General features: G+C 41.1%; 1 protein-coding gene across 6 annotated transcripts in view; it reads right to left on the reverse strand.

Moving 5' to 3' along the window:
• LOC146367037 (disks large-associated protein 1-like) overlaps window positions 1–25,948 on the reverse strand; it is a 168,374-nt gene that overhangs the window by 109,402 nt on the left and 33,024 nt on the right. For 3 of the 6 annotated variants that reach the window (XM_084912106.1, XM_084912111.1, XM_084912112.1), the window contains exon 2: window positions 19,357–19,431. The exons of 1 other annotated variant lie outside the window; for it this stretch is intronic. The gene's annotated coding sequence lies outside the window, so the exon portion shown is untranslated. Of the gene's footprint in view, window positions 1–3,216; window positions 4,241–19,356; window positions 19,432–25,948 lie in introns of all 6 variants that reach the window. 2 more of the 6 variants (XM_084912107.1, XM_084912108.1) reach the window with 2 other exon arrangements.

Consider the following 25,948-nt stretch of genomic DNA (forward strand, 5'->3'; position numbering starts at 1 on the left):
CTCCTTCATATCAAAAGGAGCAAGTTGAGGTGGTTTGGGCATCTGACAAGGATGCCTCCTGGGCGCCTCCTGGGTGAGGTGTTCTGAGTATGTCCCACCGGGGGGAGGCCCCGGGGCAGAACCAGGACATGCTGGAGAGATTATATCTCTCTGGCCTGGGAATGCCTTGGTGTTCCCCCAGACAAGCTGGAGGAGGTGGCTGGGGAGAGGGAGGTCTGGGATTCTCTGTTTAGGCTGCTGCCCCCGCAACCCTGCCCTGGATAAGCGGATTAAGATGGATGGATGGATGGATGGATGGATGTCTTGTGTATTCACCATTGGGAACAGTGTGAATGCGCATTCATTTACAGGCAGACCTTTGTTCAGGGATTCTATAATTATAACAGAATCATAGTGTTGTGCCTTTCTATATAGTAGTGATTTAGATATTTGCTTGCAGCAAATAAACTGGATGTTGTGCACATTTAATAAGCAAGACAGAAGACAGAAAGTGATGCTTGCACACTGTGATTATTGCTGACTTGTGTTCCTGAACATGAAAGCATAAAAACATTATTATTAGTAGATCAACTTTACACTCATTTTGTAGCATCAATTTCACTGCTTAATAAAACTCGTCTATGGTGTACAAATGGACAAACAGAAAAGAAAGAAAAAACACTGGAAGTTACTCTCACCTAAAGAATGTGGTTATTATAACTGCACTGCCAGTATTCTTATACAAAATGCAAAAACTGAAATTGAAATGCTCTCCAATTGTGCAACAATGTGTGTGTATTTTTTACAGAAATATGTGAAACTTTATTTTAAACATTTCAGGTGATTAACAAGGTCAGTGACATGCTGCTGTAAGAGAAAAGCATGAAGTTGTGCCTGTGAAGGTTCTCAGTCATCCAGGTCATCGTAGTCAAAGGAGCTTGCAAAGAAAAGCGTCTGGACTTCTTTAAGTTACTTGAAGACGTTTCACCTCTCATCCGAGAAGCTTCTTCAGTTCTAAGGTCAAATGGTGGAGAGTCCCAGATATAAACCTAGTGGGAGTATCCCCCCACAGAGGGACAAAAGGACCCCCTGATGATCCTCTAATCGCCTGAGCCAAGGTGTGAAACTGGGTGTGGGTCCCAATCAGCCAGAGTTTCGGGTGTGTTCATTGTGAAACCTGGCCCCACCTTATCATGCGAATTCCTGAGGTCAGATGGCCCAGGATGTGAGTGGGCGTTAAGGCGTCTGGGAAGGGATCTCAAAACTGGATTATAGATGGCAGAGAGTTGGTGTCGTAAACCCCCGCCTCTGTTCAAAGATGGTCGCTCACAGTGGACATAGATGGCTTCTTTCACTCCTCTTTCAAACCATCTGTCCTCTCTGTCCAAAATGTGAACATTGGCATCCTCGAAAGAGTGTCCTTTATCCTTAAGATGCAGATGGACTTTGTCTGATTCTTAAATTACTGTTACAATCCAGTTTTTTAAAGTATGCATTTCAGAGTATGTTATTGAAATTAGTGTTAAGGCATCTGCCAACTTTGTGAGGTCATGTTGAATTTATAACAAAGAGTAACTTAAAAATGCCGCTTGTATCCGCAATCTCGTTCTTCAGAATCAGAATCATCATACTTTATTAATCCCTAAGGGAATTATGTGGATTATAGTTGCTATTATGTGGGTTACAATTATATAATAGTTCATAGTTTTTTCGGTCACTACCCACAGCTCGTGACCATAGGTGAGGGTAGGGACGTAGCTCGACCGGTAAATTGAGATGTTTCGCTTTTACAACAGGCCGGTGCAGTGTCTACATCACTGCAGCCACAGCACCAATCTGTCTGTTGATCTCCTGCTCCCTTCTCACGTCACTCGTGAACAAGACCCCGAGATACTTGAACTCCTCCACTTGGTGTAAGTACTCGAAAACTGTAAGTCATTCTCACAATTCAAATAAAAGTCTGAACATTATTCATTTTCCACCAGTCTCAGAAATAACATCCACATGTGGAAATTAATACACAAGAATAGTTTTTTTCTGTATATTGTATCTATTTATTAGATTAGATTGAAATGGATGAATGAAGAACTGTTCACTGTTCTTCATTCATGGTGATTACAGTATAAAATGTATCCATCTATTTTTCACTTTAAGGTTTTATATTTTAATGGGTGAAGAGGTTTATGAGTGAAAGCTTTCAAAAGAATGGGATATTCAAGGCATTTCATTTTATCTATATTAATATTTATTAATCACAACAAAAGTGCCCTCAATGCGCTTTATATTATAAGGTAAAGACCCTACAATAACACTAATGAAATCTTCTACAGCTAACTATCCAAGTCAAGTTTTTATGACACAGCACTAACTCTTGGTGCCAAGAGAGCGAATCCCCTTTACTTTCTCTTTCCATCTTTGCATAATGCTTCCCAAAAAAAAAAATAAAATAGAAAAGCTGTGTCACCATGGTAACCACAGCCATATTTGACACAGAAATAAGCAAACAAAAAAGTATAACTCGCAAGTGACATTTGTAAAATGCAAGACTGACAACATTCCTGATTGTCAGTGTTGTGTTCAGGTTTCCTGGACTGGATAAATGAAGAGAAATTTTGGACCCCTGTGTGACCCATTCATCCAGCTGCTGCAGGATTGAAATGTTTTACTGAAATATTTCTGTTATTTACTTGCATCAAACCAAACCAGCATAACTTTTAGTTGAGATAAACTTAAGTTGATTGATAGTTTATCCACGCATGCAAGTAATCTTATGTGCTAATAATATTTACTTTAAATTCCCTTCAAAGGTGTTTGTACCAAAGTAACTTGATCAGTGTAACTTGATTATGACAAACAAATTATGCACACTATGTACACTTATACACTTATTCTTTTTGTGTGACTTGTCAGACTGTATTATTGTAAGCTCTTTACCTCACAATGTAAAGTGTCTCAAGGTGACTATTTGGTAATATATATAAATAAAAATTAATTGAACTGAACTGAATAGAGATCATAATCTCTGCCTACCAAGTCACCAAATCAGTTTTTTCTTTTCTGTATGTTTACGTGTTTCTTTCTATATAGAAAGTACAAGCTGCTTTAAAAGAGCAAAAGAATAAACCAAAAGTATCAAATACAGGAAATAAAAAGACAATTCAAAGCAAATCAAAATCTTTGTTATCATAAAAGTGTGCTTTAAGATATGACTTGGAGAAAGTCACTGACTCCACCGACCTGATTTCCTTGGGCAGGTCGTTCCAGAGCCTCGGGGCTCTGTCCCTTTTAGTTTTCAGGTGGACCCCTGGAACAGACAAAAAACCTCTACCTGAGGATTTCACGGTACATACAGGTGCATATGAGAGCCTATAGGTACTAGTTAATATCAGTAATACAAGTTGTGTAATTTAGACATTACTCTAACACAATCCCATTAATAGTTGTGTGACACTGCAAACCCATCGCGCATTGTAAAAACTAATTTGGCTGCTTCTAAAGCAAGACACATACTTGTGTCTGGATGCCTATGTCAGGATTTTCCTCCCTCACTCTGACACTCCAGGTTCAGTTCAGTTCAGGTCTGCAGTTTGAAGACTCAGTGTAGTATTACAGGAGTGAGCCTAACACTGTGCTCACAGCTTTGAGACATCTACCACTTGTTGTGATAAACCTTCCCCCTTTCATTCCAAATATATTAAAAATCCTGACAGAAACTATTACAAATTCTTTAGGAGCTACAAGAAATAATGGCATGTCACAAACCATAGAAAATCTGCTCTCTGGGCCTAAGATGGTGGTAGAGGTGGGAATGGTGGAATTTGGCATCCCAAATTATCTCTCTCCCGGCTCACCAGAGAAGTAGTTTCACCATCTCTCCACGCTTTTAGGAGGTTAAGCTGATACCCCTGTGTGGCTCCTCCCCTGTCCGACTGCACCACTTCATACTCAACATTACCCGCTCGCCGTGTGACACAAAGGGTCCTTGTCAGTTGGTGAGTAACTCTGCACTAGTTTGGTGGACCAGGGTCTGCATACAGCCCAAGTCCACCATAGCCTGACGTGTACCCCCCAGGCACCTGAACAGATCACTGCCATCCCTTTTGGACTGAGGGAAGGTATTGGGGGCCCGGCGACGCAGAACACCTGACCCACCCCCCGTAACAGACACTCGTGGAGGAGGTGTCCCGTACCATCAATGCTCATGCCCTGACATCTGTACAACCATCAGTGAGTCAGGTGTAATGCCCGCAGCCGCCGGGACCTGGGGAGAGACAGCAGAGAGGAATGGATTAGTATTACATTGCAGGCACTCCTCAGTGGCCGGAGGTGTTGGGAGACTGCTGGGAAGCCTTTTCCTCTGGGCCAGAATTTGGCGTTGCCTCCCACCCCCATCTATAAAGTGCTCCAGCATGATCAGGTTGAGCAGCTGTGCTTCTCCCGGTAAAAGGCCAGGCTGCAATCACTCCATCCCACAGCAATTGGAGATAAGCAAAGGGTCGGTTCTGCACCTCCATATAACCCCCCCGGCGCTGCTGGACCTCCAGGAACAGACCCGCCTGGTCCGGGATAGCCTTGCAAACACCATTTAAGTCACACCTCAACATCGACGACAGGGTGATTGCAGTTGTGGCCTTGAGAACCTCCAGAAAGGATTGTGGATCACCCCCCTTTGGTTATCCTGTGCGAGACCAGCGGAGAGGAGGCACCAGAGCGACCAGGTTTTCAAACACTTGTGTCTGCCGCTCAGCCTAGTCATGCAGCACCTCTAGCTGTTTGCACTGGGCCGCTCCCTGCTCCCGGTGCATAGCCCCCAGCTCTGCCAACACCTGAGCCAGGGCATGCACTGGCTGCACAGTCTGTGGATCAGACATCTTGCGGCCCTGGGTATCGGCACCACTGTGAACAGTTAGGACCCAGAACACACACCGCAGCTGTGAGAACTCTTTTATTGTGTGTTGTGCTTTGCCGCAGCTTTCGAGCTGTCACAACCTACACTTCCCTCTCCTCTTCGGCGTCACTGAAGTAGCATGAGCACAATTACTTAAGTGCTTTCAGCTGCCCTAACAGCCTCCCTGGCACTGTCCCTCAAGCCCGCTGCACCTCCCCTCAGAACACACCTCCACCGCAACTCCATTGTCCATTCATTTCAGACACTGTTTACTGTGGGCAAAATTGGCCTTTTAAACACCAAAATAGGGTTTGATGTTGTTAGTAAATTTGGCCATATTGTTCTTCTATTGGTCTTTCTACTTCTGGTCTGTCTTCCTGTTTTGTTTTGTTTTCTTCTACTCTTTTTTTATCTTTATTTTTTATCAGTGATTACAGGTTTGCCTTTATTCATTTAACCTGCCTCCATGACTACTCTCCAGTGGAAGTGGCAAGCTGTAACTAGATGTAGAGTAGTGAGTCCACTTCAGCTGATCTCAGATATTTATATTACTCCATCTCTCAGAAGGTCTGACCATAATCTGTGCATAACTTTATGACTGCATTACAAATGCTTCACATAAGGAATGCAGTCTAATATGAGGCATTTCCAGGAAGAACCCATGGTTGTTTGGTGCTTTCACTGTTAGATATAGCTTGGACTGTTCAGGTTTCAATTTCCTTTAATATAGATAAAGATAAAACCAGCTAACTATAATCAGGATTCTGTAGTTTTCCCTTTGACAATGGGCTGGTGTACAATCCTTATACAAGACGCAATATACAGGGACCACAATATGCATAAAGTATGAAACAATTACACTTAGTCAAGCAATGCAAACTTTGCAATAATAATTCAAATGTATACAGGCGTTTAGTATTTTAGAATTCATTTCTGTAATGGTAAATCATATAAAAACTTTGTCTGTCTTGTTGCTTTGGATGAAGCAGTGGAATAAATTTCAGAGCACCATAGCATCAGCTTGTTCTTTTATCCAAAAGACATGATGATGACTTTAACTTAGTAATTATGGAAGATAGCTGAATAATTGTAGGAAGTTCAAATTTGGATAGAGAAACAAGGACACCCAGGCCTCCCTCTCCCCAGCTACCTCCTCCGGCTTTTCCAGGGGAACACCAAGGTATTCCCAGGCAAGTCAAGAGATATAACCTTTCAGTGTGTCCTGAGTCTGCCCCAGGGGTCTCCTCCTAGTGGGACCTGCCAGGAACACCTCTCCCAGGAGCAAGCACTCCACCCTTTTCCAGCTGAGGACCATGGCCTTGAACTTGGAGGTGCTTGGAGTTGTGACAAGTTTCTGAGACCAAATAGACACTTTCTGCCACTTGGCTATGCCTAGAAATTCTGTCCATAAAAATCATGAACACAATCGGTGACAAAGTCCATCCCTGGTGGAGTCCAACACCCACTGGGAATAAGTCCAACTTATTGCCATGGACCAAGCTCTTGCAATGGTCGTAAGGATCAAATGACCCTATACTCACCCTAAAATGAGATCCGATGGCTCTCTGACCTTAGTATTTGTCCCTGAATACAGGTTCTCACGCAAAAAGCCCAGGGACTTCTAACTCTTCATGACCCACGTCAGGGCTGAGGTATGCAATATGTGACCAGCAGTGAAAATATCTGACAAAGTCTTAATATGTAGCTAATGTATTCCTCCATGGGCTGGAGGAATTTAGTTCTGTACATTACCACAATGAATACAAATGAAACTGAAGAGCTGTTTCATTGTTTCAACTTTCAGCTTTAATTCAGTGGGTTGAACAAAAAGATTGCATAAAAATGTGAGGAACTGAATTATATTTTTTAACACAATTCCTTCATTTCAGGGGCTCAAAAGAAACTGGATAAATTAAATATCTGAAAATAAATTATTCATTTCTAATGCTTGGTTGAAAACCTGGCAATGACAGCCTGAAGTCTTGGAGATCACCAGATGCAGTGAGCCTTTCTGTCAACCAGTGAAATCCATGCTCGATTGGCTTAAGATTAGGTGACTGACTTCAACTGCAATTCAAGAATATTCCACTTTTTTGTTTTTCCAGAACTGTTCTGGGGTTTTTTTAAGATTCTTTAAGATTTTTAAAGATCTTTAAGATTCTTTTTTGGAAGTGCAGTCTATTCTATCTGTTTTAGGCTAATGAGTGGCTTGCAACTTTCAGTGAACCTTTTGTATTTCCTTTCCTGCAGTTCTCTTTTTATGTTAGACTTGGATATCAATATGCCTACCTCCTGGAGAGTGTTGTTCACTATGTTGGATGTTGTGAAGCGGTTTCTCATCACCATTAGGGCTGGGCCATATTATACCGTTCACGGTAATACCGGTATAATGTTGGGCAATGATAAGAAAATGAAATATCGCGATAGAATATGGGTAAAACACACATGCGCAGTGCGTTTGTTTTCCTACGCACATGGCGGAAAAAGCATGGCGGCGACGGAGAATAAGAAGAGCGAAAGCAGATCATTGAATGAAACGGATGAACCAGAATTGGTTTGTAAAAATGCTGCAGCTTCACTGGTGTGGAACTGGTTTAGCTTTTGTCCGTCAGATACACAACAAAGCACTATTTTTGGTAGAGCATGCTAGCGGGCCGTCGTTATTACCGTGTTGTTTGGAAAATACGGCACACTTAAAATCAATCCTTTGATTTTTCTGAAAATCGACAGAGCCCCTTATAATCCCGTGTCCTTATGTATGAATTCTGGTTGTGTTTACTGACCTCGAAATGATTTTATTTACACGGCGCTCGAAAATCTGTCAAATGTTTCAGTACGACTTTGCTAAGCTACGAAGCCGCACCGCTTGATGGATTGTCGGAGCATTATGGCTATCGTAGGCGGAGCCTCGCAGAGTGATACGTACTGTGCTTCAACATAATGTTACCGTATTGTGTGTGTATAGCCTCTTTTTAAGTTTTGTGGATATTATACATGGTTATGCTGAGGATATGTCGGCCAATTTCCACTGGAAATGATTTTGGTTAAACTGTCAGCGAGGAATTTGCATTTGCACTGTTAAAAGTTTATATAACTTTAATGCACATAAAAAACAGCTGCTTGTTTAAGAGAAAATACATTGATGTTTTGGGGGTTTTTTTGCACTAATAAAGTTGTGGAGTTGTAAAGTATTTTGTCTAGTCTCAAATGTATATCGTGATAAACATTTTTGGTCATATCGCTCTGGTCTAATCACAATGGATATGAAGATGAGATGACGCTGCATATGTATGCAGCACCACAGCGCTCCCAATTACTGTGCACATTTTGTGTTTTTGTTTCCTTTTTGTTGCATCTTCCTGAAGTGCACTGATCATCAGAAACTGATAAACATCAGCCTCAGCCTGAACCCGGACTTTACTTTACTTCTATTTTATTCTTCTATTCTGTTTTGATCATCCACCACTGTTATCTTCCGTGGACATGCTGAGTTTAACATTACTTGCTTTCTTTCTCAGGATGTACCAAACTATAGATTTTGTCACTCCTAATATTGGAGCAGTATTGCAGTTTCTCAGATGGCTTAAGGACGGCCTGTTTCACCCACATGGAGAGCTTCTTTGACTGCATGATGCCTGTTCACAGCAAAACCATCTAAATGGAAGCACCACACCTCAAATCAGCGCCAGGCCTTTTAAGGCCAGTAAGGTTTGCTGTCCCACCTCTAGCTATTCACTGTTTGGTTACTTATCCCTGCACAAGACATATCTGTAGTAGGAAGTAAGAATAAGTAAAAGAAATGCTGAAGTACTGAAGTGGACGAAAACTTCATGCCAATACATCCAAAGTCTGAAACCCCTGGCTATATATGAAACCACCAAAGAAGTAACCGCATAAGCTATACAGCTTATGCATTAAAAAATAAGTAAATTGGGTGGTTGTTACATTTACAAGAGTCTAACTTGTAATTGGAACAGAAAAATTTCTTGTTTCTAAGGTGAACGGAATTATATCATGTTGGAGCTGCATGAAATTCAGAAATGCAATTTAATCACGTGGAAATCCTTTCCATGATTTTTGTTTATGGTCATTCAAATTGTTATTTTTTTTGAGTGTGGGGATCTAAATAACCAGTTTTCTCTTGTTATTCTTGTTTATTTCTCCTGTTACTGTATTCAGAAGAAATGTGAGGAGCTCACACACAAGCTCACTCTATAGCCTTCCTCCTCCTCTAATAATGTACACAGAATCACAACAGTATGCCCGGTTGCCCTAAGTTGATGTTCTGAGGACCAAATCATTGTGCACTGTCAATGCAACACCATATATACAGGGAGTGCAGAATTATTAGGCAAATGAGTATTTTGTCCACTTCATCCTCTTCATGCATGTTGTCTTACTCCAAGCTGTATAGGCTCGAAAGCCTACTACCAATTAAGCATATTAGGTGATGTGCATCTCTGTAATGAGAAGGGGTGTGGTCTAATGACATCAACACCCTATATCAGGTGTGTATAATTATTAGGCAACGTCCTTTCCTTTGGCAAAATGGGTCAAAAGAAGGACTTGACAGGCTCAGAAAAGTCTAAAATAGTGAGATATCTTGCAGAGGGATGCAGCAGTCTCAAAATTGCAAAGCTTCTGAAGCGTGATCATCGAACAATCAAGCGTTTCATTCAAAATAGTCAACAGGGTCGCAAGAAGCGTGTGGAAAAACCAAGGCGCAAAATAACTGCCCATGAACTGAGAAAAGTCAAGCGTGCAGCTGCCAAGATGCCACTTGCCACCAGTTTGGCCATATTTCAGAGCTGCAACATCACTGGAGTGCCCAAAAGCACAAGGTGTGCAATACTCAGAGACATGGCCAAGACACACAAGCTGAAACGTCAAGACTGGGCCAAGAAATATCTCAAGACTGGTTTTTCTAAGGTTTTATGGACTGATGACATGAGAGTGAGTCTTGATGGGCCAGATGGATGGGCCCGTGGCTGGATTGGTAAAGGGCAGAGAGCTCCAGTCCGACTCAGACGCCAGCAAGGTGGAGGTGGAGTACTGGTTTGGGCTGGTATCATCAAAGATGAGCTTGTGGGGCCTTTTCGGGTTGAGGATGGAGTCAAGCTCAACTCCCAGTCCTACTGCCAGTTTCTGGAAGACACCTTCTTCAAGCAGTGGTACAGGAAGAAGTCTGCATCCTTCAAGAAAAACATGATTTTCATGCAGGACAATGCTCCATCACACGCGTCCAAGTACTCCACAGCGTGGCTGGCAAGAAAGGGTATAAAAGAAGAAAAACTAATGACATGGCCTCCTTGTTCACCTGATCTGAACCCCATTGAGAACCTGTGGTCCATCATCAAATGTGAGATTTACAAGGAGGGAAAACAGTACACCTCTCTGAACAGTGTCTGGGAGGCTGTGGTTGCTGCTGCACGCAATGTTGATGGTGAACAGATCAAAACACTGACAGAATCCATGGATGGCAGGCTTTTGAGTGTCCTTGCAAAGAAAGGTGGCTATATTGGTTGCTGATTTGTTTTTGTTTTGTTTTTGAATGTCAGAAATGTATATTTGTGAATGTGGAGATGTTATATTGGTTTCATAGGTAAAAATAAATCATTGAAATGGGTATATATTTGTTTTTTGTTGAGTTGCCTAATAATTATGCACAGTAATAGTCACCTGCACACACAGATATCCCCCTAAAATAGCTAAAACTAAAAAGAAACTAAAAACTACTTCCAAAAACATTCAGCTTTGATATTAATGAGTTTTTTGGGTTCATTGAGAACATGGTTGTTGCTCAATAATAAAATTATTCCTCAAAAATACAACTTGCCTAATAATTCTGCACTCCCTGTATTACACTGTTTAATCCATCTGTGCATCTTTGTTTGACATAATGTGCTGATTATTGTGTTATTAAAGTCCAAATGAAATACTTTACAATCTTTATTTAAAAAAAAAATTGGTCAAAATAGTTGTAGCTGACTAATTGTGGTAGCTAAGTGGTATAAAAGGCAAAAACACATAACACAAAGCCTTCACGTAGCAATAACAGCATTATTAATTAAAAAAAACATTCTGTTGGTTTACCATGAAAATGCAGTTGCTGCTTTGCACCGCTAAAATAAAATGTCAGCTAACACATCAGTGTTCATTTACTCTCTGTTTTTGTTTTGGGGGGTTTTAATCTATAAGAACTACTGTTATTGCCCTGAATATGTTCCACAGTTCTTTACCAGAGTAGAGTCTTTATTGCCAACACTCAGTGTAGACATTTGCTTTAAACAGTTAATTCCTATGTCATACGTATGTCTAATATGTATGACATATGATGTATCTCTAAGTCAGCTTCTGGAAGAAAGTCATGACAGTTTCCCCCCAGCTGGACAGATTTTACAAAGAGACAGCCATTAAAATCCAATAGAGAGAAAGAGAGGGAGACACTCAGAGCTGTTGGAAGCTATCAACAACTCCCTCTCCATCACTTTCTCTCTTTCCTATACTCCCATTATCCTACTTCATCACATCATCAGATGACCCCCAGTCAGCTAGAGATGTACGTCAGAATCTGCGTGGAAAGGATTTTTTTCTCTTTCTTTTCGCCCACTTACTGTTATGATTCAATTCACCCTTTAGAGCAAGGTTGAGAAGAGAAGAGCGTGGGCCTAACCTGTTTCTCCCTGAATTTCTCTCTTTATCTCACTACCTGCTTTCCTTCTGCACAGAGCTGTAAAGCTACCCTTTTTCTTCTGAAATTAAATCCTGGGTTAGTGCCTGCCTATGAAACCTACAATAGACAGACAGAAAGGAACAGCTCAGCAGTGGGATGTGTGAAAGAGGTGGGGACGGAAACAACCAGCTGACTGTAAAAGAAGCATGAATCATATCTTCAACACCTATCTTCTGTCATTTTCCTCATAAACTTTCACTTTTGATGTAGCTTTGAACTTCTGCAGGTTTTCCTGAACACGTCTACATGCCTACATACATTGAGTTGTTACCGTGTGATTGGGTGATTAGATAGAGAAAGTTAAATAGATGCACTTAACAAGGTCACTTCACACTAGAGCAAGTATTAATTGTGCAAAGGGTTTATCAAGGATTACATTTTATTCACACCCTAAAGGAATGTACATACATTGAAAAGCTTCACTGATAATGTGGAAGATGCTATTAAGTGTGCATATAGCATCATCTATACAGTTTCTGTGGTTTTATACTGTAAAAATTACACTTTGAATTTTTTCGGGGTCATTGTTCAATTTCACACTTAGTAATTTCACTCACATCACTAAGTAATGACAACTACATTATCATCCTTCCGGCACACAAGGGTAGGTGCACGGTTTGTTCTTCACTTGTATTCCAGTCACTGAAGCGACAGGACCACTCTCAGCATCGACCAAGTGTTTGCTTTTGGAACTGTGTCTTATTTCCACCTATTTCATATACATGGGTCAGTACTACAGGCAGAAACATGGGTGTGCCATGGGCTCCCCAGTTTCACCCATCGTGGCCAACTTGTACATGGAAGAAGTGGAAAAGAGGGCTTTGTCATCCTACCCTGGAACACCACCAAGTCATTGGTTCAGGTATGTGGATGACACCTGGTTGAAAATCACATCTCAGGACGTACCACAATTCATGGATCCCATTAACTCGGTGGACCGACACATCAAATTCACCAGGGAGGATATGAAATATGGCAGGTTAGCCTTCTTAGACTGTGAGATTTCCATCAGTAATGGGGGACATCTAAAAGCTGATGTGTACCGTCTCTGTGGCTTTTAAAACCCAAAACACTCTGTGCCAAAAATTGGTCCACCCCAAGGATCGGGTCCCCCGACACAAACAGAGTAATATACTGTACGCTGTTAAGTGCCAGGAGGATTGCCATGATTTATACATCGGGGAAACCAAACAACCTCTGGCGAAGCAGATGGCACAACACAGAAGAGCTAACTCATTAGGCCAGGACTCTTCACATTGGACACTCTTTCAATGATGAGGATGTACACATCCTGGACAGGGAGGAACACTGGTTTGAGCGGGGAGGCAAGGAGGCCATTTACATGAAAAGGGAAAAACCATCTCTGAATCAAGGAGGGGGCCTAAGGATACATCTGTCACCATCTTACTGTGATTGCAGCCATTCTCTCTCTCGCTGTGATTGGTACGCATGGCCAATGATCAATAGTCTGTGATCAGTGGTTGTTGATCAATGGTCATGACAATTGGCATATTCACTAGCTGGGCCCACATCCTCATTTTAGGTTTGACAGCGTTTGCAACAAAACATCTAACACAGGACAGCTTTGATGTAAGAAAGGGAGGAAGTTTCTAAAAATCACTGGACCGAAGAATCCAGACCCAACAACAAGCTCTGAGCACAAGATCCATAGAGGCCTGGGTCTATCACACCAGGCAAGAGCCCAGGTACAGGATGTGTAAAGATGTCCCTGAGACAATCCAGCACATAACAGCAGAGTGCAAGATGCTAGCAGGCAGGGCATACATGAAACATCATAACCAAGTGGCCGGCATAGTACACAGAAACATCTCTGCCGAATACAGCCTGGAAGTCCCAAGGTCAAAACTGGAGACGCCCCCAAGGGTGGTGGAGAATGACCGAGCTAAGTTCCTGTGGGACTTCCAGATACAGACGGACAAAATGCTGATGGCTAACCAACCGGACATGGTGGTGGTAGACAAACAAAGGAAAACGGCCGTAGTGATTGACGAAGCGGCTCCGAATGACAGCAACATCAGGAAAAAGGAACACGAGAAGCTCGAGAAATACCAAGGGCTCAGAGAAGAGCTTGAGAAAATGTGGAGGGTGAAGGTAACAGTGGTCCCAGCGGTAATCTGAGCACTAGGTGCGGTGACTCCCAAACTAGGCGAGTGGCTCCGGCAAATTCCAGGAACAACATCGGAGATCTCTGTCCAGAGGGAGTTTTTCCTTCCCACTGTCGCCAAAGTGCTTGCTCATAGGGGGTCATATGATTGTTGGGTTTTTCTCTGTATCTATGAAGCACCTTGAGGCGACTTTTGTTATGATTTCGCGCTATATAAATAAAATTGAATTGAATTGAATTGAATAGAAGAGCGCAGTCCTAGGAACAGCTAACATACTGCGCAGGTGAAGCCCAGTGGCAAACAGATGCAATTAGAGACTGTTTATTGTAATTATTATTAAAGGTGTTTTATTCTGTTCAGTTAAAAACACTCATAATTGGAGAGAGACTCTAAAGAAAAAAAATCCAAATTATTTTGTATGGAATTGCATTATTTGTGTTATTTATTTATTTTTGTTTCTCAAAGGTTATTTTTTGACCTGGATACAAATGCGGTCCAACCAATGGGACTGTTTGTCCCGCCTTGCACTGGTGAGTAACCAAACTGTTATACCGCTGATCGGCATCCTGAAATGTTAACGTTGTTCGTTTCAAAAACAAACGGTAATGGTGACGGTACTATGCAAGTAGGTAGCGGGTACTAGCTAAACGCACACTCCCGTTGTTAAGTGTTAGTTGAGAACTTATTAGCTGTTGTTAGGAAAAAACAGTATGTCTATCTGTTGTAGTGAAATGTTTTATTGTGTTACTTTTATTCATCACTGTTGTTACTTGACAGTGAGCAGAGTATATTGAGTTTGCTGCTTTTAATAATAATAATAATAATAATAATAATACATTTTATTTATGAGCGCCTTTCAAGTCACCCAAGGACACTTTACAATAGGATAAAACACTTAGTAAAACAATGGCAGAATAAGAACAATAAAATAAAAGCACAAGATAAAATTAACAAACAGTGGATTCACAGTGAATATGCAGATTTGAACAGATGAGTTTTGAGTTGGGATTTAAACTGGGGGAGAGAACCAATGTTTCTTATTTCTGGGGGCAGAGAGCTCCACAGCCTGGGAGCAGAGCAGCTGAAAGCTCTGCTTCCCATGGTGGTGAGGCGGAAGGAAGGTACAGTAAGCTGGATAGAAGAAGAAGAACGAAGTGAACGGGCAGAACAGGTGGTGGTTAACAGGTCAGAAAGGTAAGGAGGAGCGAGGTTATGAATGGCCTTGAAGGTGAGCAGAAGAAGTTTGAAAATTATCCGGAATTTCACAGGGAGCCAGTGAAGTTCCTGAAGAACAGGGGTGATGTGCTGGTAGGAGGGGATCTGGTGATAATGCGAGCAGCAGAGTTCTGAACCAGCTGAAGCTTATGGAGGGATTTTTGGGGGAGACCATGCAAAAGAGAATTGCAGTAGTCAATACGGGAGGTAACAAGACTATGGACAAGAATGGACGTAGACTGGGTGGAAAGAGAAGGAAGCAATCTGTTAATGTTGCGTAGATGGAAGTAGGCAGAACGGGTGAGATTACTGATGTGAGATTTATAGGAAAGTGAACTGTCTAGGATGACACCAGGGCTCTTAACCTGAGGAGAAGGGAAAACTGTGGAGTTATCGATGAGTGAGAAATGGCTTGCCTTCAAAAGGGCAGTGTGAATTGCTTTAATGATTGGTGATAGCTACATTGCCATGTAATGAAAACGTTTAGAATTTGATTAGTTGTACAACATTAGAAATTGAAACACATTTTGTTCATGCTTTATACTTTAAACAGAAGTGTTGTTAGTTAAGTGTGAACAATGTTCATTTGAAGTAATTCTGACCTCACTCTTAGGTCAGGTTTTTTGAGTTGGAGAAAGGAGCCGAGACTCCCCGGAGAACATTGGATTACAGACTTTGTGGAAATCCGCAGAAGAGGAATAATTTTCCATTGCAATGGATGGCGAGCCACAGCCCATTTGGAATTGAATCTTGAAGTCTGGTTGCCTGAACTGTGGTAGGACAAAACTGTGCAAACCATACATCGATCGTGGACTGAACTCACACCAATAACTCACCAGATCACCAAACAGGCCTGATCTGGATCCTATTGACACTTTAAAAGACCCGGGTCTAACATTTGTTTCTTTTTTATTTTGGGTATCTGTGCGCGCACACACAATTTTGGTTATTATTGTAAATGCAATACAGTGCACAAATTTCAAATACAGTTGAACCATTGCTTCATCATTTGCAGTTGTGTTTTCATTGTGGTTACCCATCCTCTGGGCTCCTGTCGTTCCTGAAGTCTTCTGATTTGCCCATTGTTTATATATTTTGTTACATACTGGTTACACAGGACCCTCAAGCTCCTCTGCTAGAGGACCCAAGCTTGGAGGATAGACCGCCTGCAGGGGCGAGCAGGGAATAATAATAATAATAATAATAATAATAATAATAATAATAATAATATATATATATGTATATATAGATATATATACATATATATACATACACATATATGTATAATGAAACCAATTACATAATTATAATGTAATAACAATTTGACCTAAACCCATAATTTGTCTTTCTCAACAGAACAGCTGCAGGTTTTGCTGACAGTACATCATATGGTAGTTTAGCCTGTGTACTTTATTTAGTCCAGCATTAAAACAAATAAAGCATAAAGTGTGGATATATAAGATGATGCTGTCACTAGCTCATGCTGAAGTCTGAATTTGAATCAGCTCCTGTGATCACAAAGAGAAAAGAATCATTACAAACTGTCAAACGTGTACTCCTCAAAGCTGACAGAATTCAGGTTTGGAAGTTTTCTTAACTTTTTCCAGTCTACAGCTAAGATGTGGCCTGTTTGTTAAGTGAAGAAAAAACTTTATATACCAACAGTAGGGCTGCCACGATTAGTCGACTAGTCACGATTACGTCGACTATTAAAATCGTCGACGACTAATTTAATAGTCGACGCGTAGTTTAAAGCTTTATAAGATCCCAAAAGACGCAGGAATAAGTAGTAGGATTTAAGAGTGTAATAACGGACTGAAACAGAAGATGGCAGCACTGCATGTATAAAGATGCCAGCTGCCGTCAAATCTCGAAGAAGAAGAAGCAGTGTCCGGTATTGTAACTGTGTCCAAATTCGGGAACCGCATCCTCCTGTGCCCGCATTTGTAGGCCGATTACGTTACAGCGACACGACGAAGACTGTCCAAATTCGAAGACTCCGACAAATGCGGCCGACAAATGCGTCCTTCATTTCCCCAGATTTGAAGGATGGGTCGGGTGTATACTTCGTGGCCCAACCTATCCCAGAATTCACAGCGCGGCCATCCTCAGTTTCCAACAATGGCGGGCAGTAGCGGTTTTTGATACGGGCGACACGGGCGGTTGCCGGGGGCGGCATCATGGTGGGGGGCGGCATCACGGGCATCGGCAAAAAAATTAATAAAAAATAATAAAAATTGCTCGTATTCATGCTGCCCCGACGTCATGCCAGCACATATTGGGAATGGCATAGGCACTGATCGGTTTTCTATCGCCCATTTGCTGGGAGTAAGGGCGCCCTCCGTTTGCGAGGTGCGCCTGCTGCTTGCGGCACAGGGAGGAGAGGGCGGGGCGGTTTTAATATTAATTAGTCATTGTCAATTGTTGATTTGTCCCGTTCTCATTGTATGACAAATTATGATGGCTGTGTGTGTGTTTCTCTGGTGAAATTCAGTATGGTTCCAACAACAGTTTTATGTCAATGGACAATCCTTAATGTGAGTGTGTGTGAGTGTGTGGTGGTGGGGGAGGGGGGGGCACCATAGGGTGTGTTTGCCCAGGGCGCCAAACAGGCTAGGACCGCCACTGATGGCGGCAGCTAGTTAGTTTCAATATTACTCTTATTATTCTTTCTGGGTCACAAAATAAACGTTTAACATATTTTCAGGCGAGAATGTAGCTGTGCAAACTTCAAATATCTGCTTGGTTTATCAAGACACCACATATTTTCAAAAGCGCTCCAACATTTTCGGAGACGTCTGTTACCCACTAGCTCGATAGCTAGCTGGGGTTCAAGGCTCACTAGAGCCGGTGAGAACACCGGACTCCCGGCAAATTAAACATGATAGATAAGTCACTTAGATAACTTAAAAATGTTATTGTTTGGCTTTTTTCAGTATTTTATTTGTTCCTCAGTAAATCGGTTTGGCTGAGATTAAAGTTAGAGTTTTTACACAGCTGAATAAACGTCAAGCAGACAACTGATTATCAGAAGTGTGAGATGCTTGAGAATATACTCCGGTGTCCTGTTATATTTTAGATAGCAAGGAGCAGACGGCTGAGTTTATTAAACTCCACCGAAACAATCTGCAAATTTTATTAAAATTTAATAAACTATCATCTTGTCTTTATTTTTAGTTAGCACAGACCTTAAACACTTAAAGCTGTCAGCTAATGATAGTTATATAAGAGCAGATGCTGCTGGTGCAATAAGCTGTACGCTTTACGTCCAATGGATGATGATCTGATTAGTCGACTAATCGCAAAAATAATCGGTGACTAGTCGACTATCAAAATAATTGTTTGTGGCAGCCCTAACCAACAGTATAATGTTTTTACATTGGAGCTATTGGTGCTTTTTAAAAGGAAAGTTGCAAAGATGACATGAACCAGGAACAGGTTTCTTGTCCTGATTCTGAATTATGGTCACCTGCAGGAAAAAACAGAAAAACATCCTGTTCTTCAATCAAAACAACAATTTTAACCTAACACATCAAATATCATGATTTGGTCTCAGAACATAAATATTATGTTCTATTAGGTATTTTTTATGTCCTTTCAAAAAGAATAGTGTTACTCGTCACTTATTACTCTTCTCGACTCTGCATAAGAGTCCAGCCTATTGCTCTTACAGTATACTATTCATAATAAAAGTACAATAACAATAGCATTAGGTAGTGACTGAGCAGCTGCCTCCTGCAGTCAGAGCAGCAGAGCTAATGTCTGAACTAGAGCACTGACTTTTAATTAGCATTAAATCACTTAGCTCAACAAAGTGATTTCTCTACTCAGTGTAAATTCATTCATGTACAAAGCTACCAAACACTGTTGTTTTCCCTTGCTGACTGCTAAAGGCATGAATTTATTGATTAGCTCAAAACACAAATTTAACTTACCAAAATAAAGTCAGGATGCCTTAGGTTCTTCTGTCAGTTAGTCCCGTTTATTGTAGAACACCTAACACTGTCAGTTTGAAACAGATAGCCGTGGATATGGTTCTAGCTGCAGTCCCGGAGCAGAGACGTGGAAGTTTGTCGTAACTGCAGCTGACAATCAAAGCTGTCATGATGACGTTGCATCCCAATTTTACAGTTGATAATTAAAATTTAACTGATGAGAACTTAGACCCCTTGAACCCAAATCAGCAAGATGAGAACTACTAATAATGGCAGAATGAATCTTTCAGGAAATTTGATCTGATTAGAACTTTTTGGTCTTAATTTGACACCGGTCCCAGAAGGTGGGGTTTATAACACCAGAGGGTGATATAGATGTTTTGGCTTCACTGTTTGATCTTCCATATACTGTCGTTGTGTATAATTAAATGTTATTAATAGTTAGTATTAGACATTGAGTTTTGGTTCATGCCTACTCACCTCCTTTAAATCCCCATCATTGTAGAGTTGATGCTAACATCTCTGTATAAGGGGTCTCACATTAACTCCAGTTACCTAGGACGATGGAAACAACAGACAAATACCACAAAAACACACCAACATAAACACACCATCACTATACTTACATGTTACATGTGTGCAAAAAATACCTAAGAGACATATAATACATAAATTCCTCAGAAGTCCTACGAGTCATTTTCAGCTTTGTATGTACCTGTATGTGCCCTTTTTGAAGCAACAAAATAGTTTATTCAATATTCAGTATTTTCCATCCATTCATCTTCTTCCGCTTATCTGGGGGCAGCAGTCTAACCAGAAAATCCCCGGCCTCCCCCTCCCCAGCTACGTCCTCCAGCTTGTCTGGGGGAACACCAAGGCCGAGAGATATAATCTCTCCTGTGTGTCCTCTAAGGGAGAGGCCAGCCACCCTTCGAAGGAAGCTCATTTCTGCTGCTTGTATCCGCGATCTCGTCCTTTCGGTCACTACCCACAGCTCGTGGCCATAGGTGAGAGTAGGGACGTAGATTGACCAGTAAATTGAAAGCTTCCCTTTTACACTCAGCTCTCCCTTCACCACGACAGACAGGTACAGCATCCGCATCACTGCAGCCACAGCACCAGCCTGTCTGTCGATCTCCCTTCTCCCGTCACCCATGAACAAGACCCCAAGGTAATTAAAGTCCTCCACTTGGGGCAGGAAGTCGTCCCTGACCCGGAGTGGGCACTCCACCCTTTTCAGGTTGAGGACCATGGCCTCAGATTTAGAGGTGATGATTCTTGTTCCCACCGCTTCACACTCACTTCTAACCGTTCCAGTGCGAGCTGGAGGCCATCACCTGAAGAAGCCAACAGAAACCCATCATCCGCGAAAAGCAGAGATGAGATTCTGAGACCACCCAATATTTTCTAACATGCTTAAGTAACTGTCAAGTGTACACATGCGCAAAATGATAAGGTGCTTGAGTGGTGTGGATGTTTCACAAACATCAACAAACTGCTCATTTTTACAAGTATTTAGCAGTATTCGCATAAGTCTTCTTTAAAAATGTAATAATTAGTACAATTTGACCAGAGTTTATGCCTTGCATGGACCATCATGGGCAATGCTTTTAATTGGGCTAAATCTTCATGCCTGAATACTGAGAAAACTGTTACAATGTATTTTACAAGGAACTACAAAATAGCATTTTCAAATATTTCAGTTGATAGTAGGACTGTTCCATTGTTCACAATAATAATGGTATATGTTTTTACATGATGTAACATTCTCATATCATCATTGTGTATGTAAGTGCTCTCAACACAGCCGACGCACAAGTCACAACATTTCCACTAGGCCTTCAAGGCTTTGGCTTCAACACCATCTGCAACAGTGGCTGATGACAACACTTTCATGAAAGTAATTTGTTTTGGGTTTTTTTTGTAATCATTGTCACTTACAGTGCACGTCATTGACTATAGGAATATAGGAATTATTAGACAACAGAAAACTTCTAAGAACTGTTGGGAATCATCATTGAATTTTAATGTCTCTATATTCTCTGTGTGACCATGATCTTCCATGTGATTAGTCAGTTTTCAGAGGTTGTGTTTAGAGCAGTGTGAGGTGAGCAGTCTGACCTGGACAATGCATATTTTTTTCTCTCCCAACATTCATTGGATTCTGCTCAGAAAATTCATTTCCAAGGGCCAGACTATTAAAGTGGAGTTGTGCTGTGATAGCCTCAGGGGTCTGAGTGGGAACATTAAGAGGAACAAATATAGAAACAACCTGTGCTCTTCATCAATGTACTATCTTCCACAGAATTTAAAGTTAGATTCGCCTCCATTCAGCTTAGTTCACCTCCCATTGTAGAGGCCCAAATAGAAGAGGACATGGCAGGACTTCTAGTAAGAGATCAGAAATAGCAGCCATGCTGGAAATGTTCTAGAGGTGCACAACAATTAATTATCAGCCAATTTTAAATCAAGTTTTGAACTTTATTAACTTGTTCTCATAAAAGTTTGAGAATTAGTAATAAATGAAAGCACAAGTGTGCATTATATGTATAAAATAGATGAGTTCAGGTCTTAATAAAGACAAGCTTTACAACAGGGAATGGACAGTGAAGTGGAACAGGTCAGCAGCACATTTTGTTACTACTTCTGGAATAAACATTTATTGTTAGACCAAGTTATTAGATATTGAAGATATTCCCACTAAACACTGGATGTCGGATAGACATGCACATCATGTCTATGCTTGGTTGTTGGTGACCAATTCTGGACATCTATATGATGTCCAAACTAGGCCTGCAGATTGGACGTCCAGCCATCACCCAGCTTGGATTGGATCAATATGTTGTTCAACATTTGACCTTTAGACTGGGTAATCTTTTTTTTTACTGACCTGAGAAGAGAAGTTGTTGAAATTACAAGAAGTTTGTGCAAATGTGCTTGTATGAACTGACTATCTGCTATCTGCTGCAAACTGCCTGTGACAAGCTGGGGACATTTCTACTTGAAAACCACTGTGCAGCTGCTTACTTTTGTTTTAGCGTCAAGACCCCCCACGCCATCTTGGAGATGTCCACTGATCACTCTGCATCCTTTCACACATAACTGTTTCCCATGTCTCCCTTTGAAAACATGAGACCACAGCAGTATAAAAATGATGTATAAAATGAGTCTAAGTTTGATGTTGAAAGGAAGTCCACAATGACCACAGCATGTGCATTACTGAAGCTCCAGCCCCAGTCCATCTGTCAATTTCCTGCTGCCACTGCCCCTCGCTCATGAACAAGACTCCGTTCTAAAATGATGGCTGAATTAATATTTGCATGTGTGTTTATATTTTCATTCTGAGGCTGTAATAACAAATAATGTGGGAAATGTTACGTAGTATTTAGAACTTTATTCTCTATAATTTAGAGCACTGAAGTTCAGTACAAGTATCCAGTCCATCTATCCATTCTCTTCTCTCCTTCGCCTGGCCTCAGCCACCTGTACCCAAACTCCCACCCATGTAACAAGTAAGCTCTTAGTTTCACTAATCCTCCCTTTTCGTTTCACTTACTGTGTTTACGCATCAGCCGTTCACTGACCCTCGTCTCCCTCTCTCCCTAGATTGCCCAATAATCTCTGTCTGCTTGCTCCCTTGGTTGGATTTGTGTAAATAGATGTGTGACAATAAACTTTTTCACTGTGATTCGTGTGTGTCTGAGTGATCAGCTCCATGACACTGAGGCAGTAAAGACGTTTGAAAGCATAAATTCTAATTAATCACAATTTTTCACAAGGCATTTTGTCTTTGGGTTTTTCTCCATTAGACATCAGCCTTAAACGTAGCTGCTTGTGTGCTTATAACACACATGAGCAGCAGTTGCCTAATTGTCTACAAATAAGAAATGTCTTTTTCCCCTGTTTGACTGATTAATTTGTTAACAACTCAGATTTGTCTCACAGCTGATGATAGAAAATCGCACCCTGAGGGCCTATTAAGCTTTTTTCCCCCCTCTGGTGGAAACTTGATTAAGATGTTGCCTAGAAACAAGGCTCCTCAAAGAATGGCGCTTGCTGAACCAAGAGTTTGAATGGACGTCCTGTTTAGCCTGTATGTGCTAAATGCTACATGTTGTGAGACGGAAATATCAAAGTGCTACTACTCTTCACTCAGCTAACTGCAAAAAAGATACATCATGCACAACTTATTTATATATAAAACCTGCCTGGTTGTATTGTATGTACAAATACAACCTACAGTGCAAGTTATGATAAACATAAATGACCACCATATAATAAACCAGCAAACGCCTGCATGACTGTTTGGCGTTCCCCGATGAGTATCAGTGTGAGATTTCTGGAAATATAGAGATATATGTAACAGTTTTGTGTGTGTGTGTTTTTTCTGCACACACTAATTAATTTCAAAGCAGTTTAATTTATCCATAGGTATTTCTATAGCACATAGCTGCACATTATCATAAAAAAATTGACTGCATACTTCATATAGAGCACCTGTTCAGCAAAAACACACTGAAAATAACTTACAAGTCTAAATGATAATGCAATCCTTTTAAAAAATCAAAAGTCCAATTGAAATGAGAGCTCTGACAACTCTAGAAAAACCTAGTTTAAAAAAAATCCCTGCATAGAGCAGGGCCTTCTTACTACACATCAGTGATCAGGAACAAGAAACCCCGGGTTTCTCTTCAGCACTGTAGCCAGCCTGACAAAGAGTCAGAGCTGTGTTTAGCCTACTGTGTAGTATGACTGTGTACAATAGACATATTTAGCAGTTTTACCAGGGTTTTTAATGTTGTAAGTTTAACATGTTTGTCTGGAACAGGTCTGTCTTGTAAATGAGATATTGGGTCTCAATGGGACTATGTGTGTAAATAAAGGTTAAATAAAATAAATAAATACACTCTTTCTCTCAGATCAAGCCTGATTTTCTTTTCTTCTACAGAAAATGGGATAACACAAACAGAAATTTTAAAATTCATACCATAGGTGCATCTACTAAAAATGTGTGTGAAGCACTTACATAGAAAGAGCTTTTAAAAAGTACCTGTGTGAAGTTGTGTAAAGCGCTTTGAGTGCTCAGTTAGAGTAGAAAAGCATTATATAAGAACCAGTCCATTCTGCATAAAGACTACAGCAACCAGGAATCAAACCACAAACCTTCCAATTAGTAGATGACCAGCTCCACCTCCTGAGCTACAGCCACCCACCCAGAACAAACTCTTACATCTATACTTCTTTAACAATACCACACACAACAAAACCACAGCTCTAGTGATGACAGCCACCCTCTTGTTTTTATGGGTGTAGTTGTTGCCATGCCTCCTGGCTGCTAGTTATTAGTTGAAAGGCCCTGTACGGTCTGGGGTTTTCAAAGGAATTCACTATTGTGTAGAGCTCTGTAGTCTGATAGTGCCTCTGGAGTGTGTCAGGTGATTCTGAAAACTGAACTGACTTTCACACACTATTTGTAGATTAAACTCACGGGCAACTGCAGCAACGTGAAAACTGGGAAAGATCTTAAAGAAGGAAACACATGACGCACGTGGAATATCAAACGTGTATTAATGGTATTAAGACTGCAGCTACATGGTGGGATGAAAGGAAAGACTCCTTCCTAGGAAACACTGTGTCTGAAGCACCAGTTCACGTGAAATAATCAAAGTCTGTTTCCAGGGAGATTTCACAGTTATGCATATTAGCTAAAAAAACTCTCTAGTACCAACACTAAACAAGACGAAAAGGTAAGAGACAGAGAATGCTGTAGGTGTGCTGCAAGTCCTCGCTTTTCTTCCTTCCCCTTTCTTTCACTGCATCGATCACCTGTTTCCCGACGCAGTCATGAACAACAAACTATTTTTACACATCTGCACGGCACAATCAGACACACACGCTCAGCTTTAGCGCATCTATTGCGGCCTCCCAGTGCACACAGACATATAGAACACACACACACAGAAGTGTGTACACGCTCGCTTGTATAAATTAATATACACACACTTAATCAGACTTATAGAGCCTCTCATTTTTTTTCTTTCTTTTTAAAAATGAGTGATGTATTTCCTTTTTCCTCACTCGTTTGTGCATCACACGCATCGTGCAACATTAGCTATACACACACAGCTATGGGCATGCTAAGGTTTGCCACATGGAATATGAGAGAAGAGGTTAAATGTATTCAACCAGTTTAAAAAACTACACGCAGATGTTTGTTTTATTACAGTAGACTCATAGACCTGTCGCAGCTACAGATGAACTTAAAACACCTGAGTTTCCTAATGTGTTCTCAGTCTTCTAAAACTAGGCAAAGGGGAGTAGCAATTTTAATACATAGTACATTACATTAATTAATACATTAATTTCGCAGTATTCAACACACTTATAGATCCAGAGGTTAGATTTGTAATTATAAAATTGTTAATACTTAACAAAAAGTTATGTATTTAAAGTATATATGGCCCAAATGTTGATGACCCCTCATTCTTCCATGTTTTTTTGGTGCACCTCTGAACACCTAGATTGCTCACTTGTTCTTGGGGGCGACCTCAACTTTGGACTAAATGAAGAAATGGTTAGGCTCAACACAGCAGGAACTCAGCAGTCCACAAACATACTTAAACAGTGCATGAGTGATTTCGGACTTTGCAACACATGGCACTCCCGTCACTCCAACTGTAAGCATAACCATCAAATCCTTAGAAGAAGCCTATGTGTTGTTACGGCCCTAGCAGGGCCTCCTCCTGAAGGTGCCTGTGTGGGCGTGTCCCACTACCTCTTCTGCCTGAGGTGCCACCTTTTCCCTTTTGTGCAGCTGACTCTCGTCAGTAATTAGATTTAAGCCCAGGGAAAGGTGAGCTCTGCCCAGAGTGCCATGTGAGTGGTTACAGTTAGTGAGCTGTGTGTGTTTGTGGTGTTTGCAGCTAGTGAGCTGCTTTCTCTCTTTTTGACTTACGTTTTACTTTATTGACCAACGCCTGAGTTTTGTTTGTTTTCTTAAATGGTGATAGCGGCTTGTCTGTCTCTTTTAGTTGAGAAACTTTAATAAAACTCTTTAATTTAACCCTTTTGC

The sequence above is a fragment of the Perissodus microlepis genome, chromosome 18 (assembly GCF_051167445.1).
Source record: "Perissodus microlepis isolate ML-2025 ecotype Zambia chromosome 18, ASM5116744v1, whole genome shotgun sequence".
In the NCBI taxonomy this organism is placed as follows: Eukaryota; Metazoa; Chordata; class Actinopteri; order Cichliformes; family Cichlidae; genus Perissodus; species Perissodus microlepis.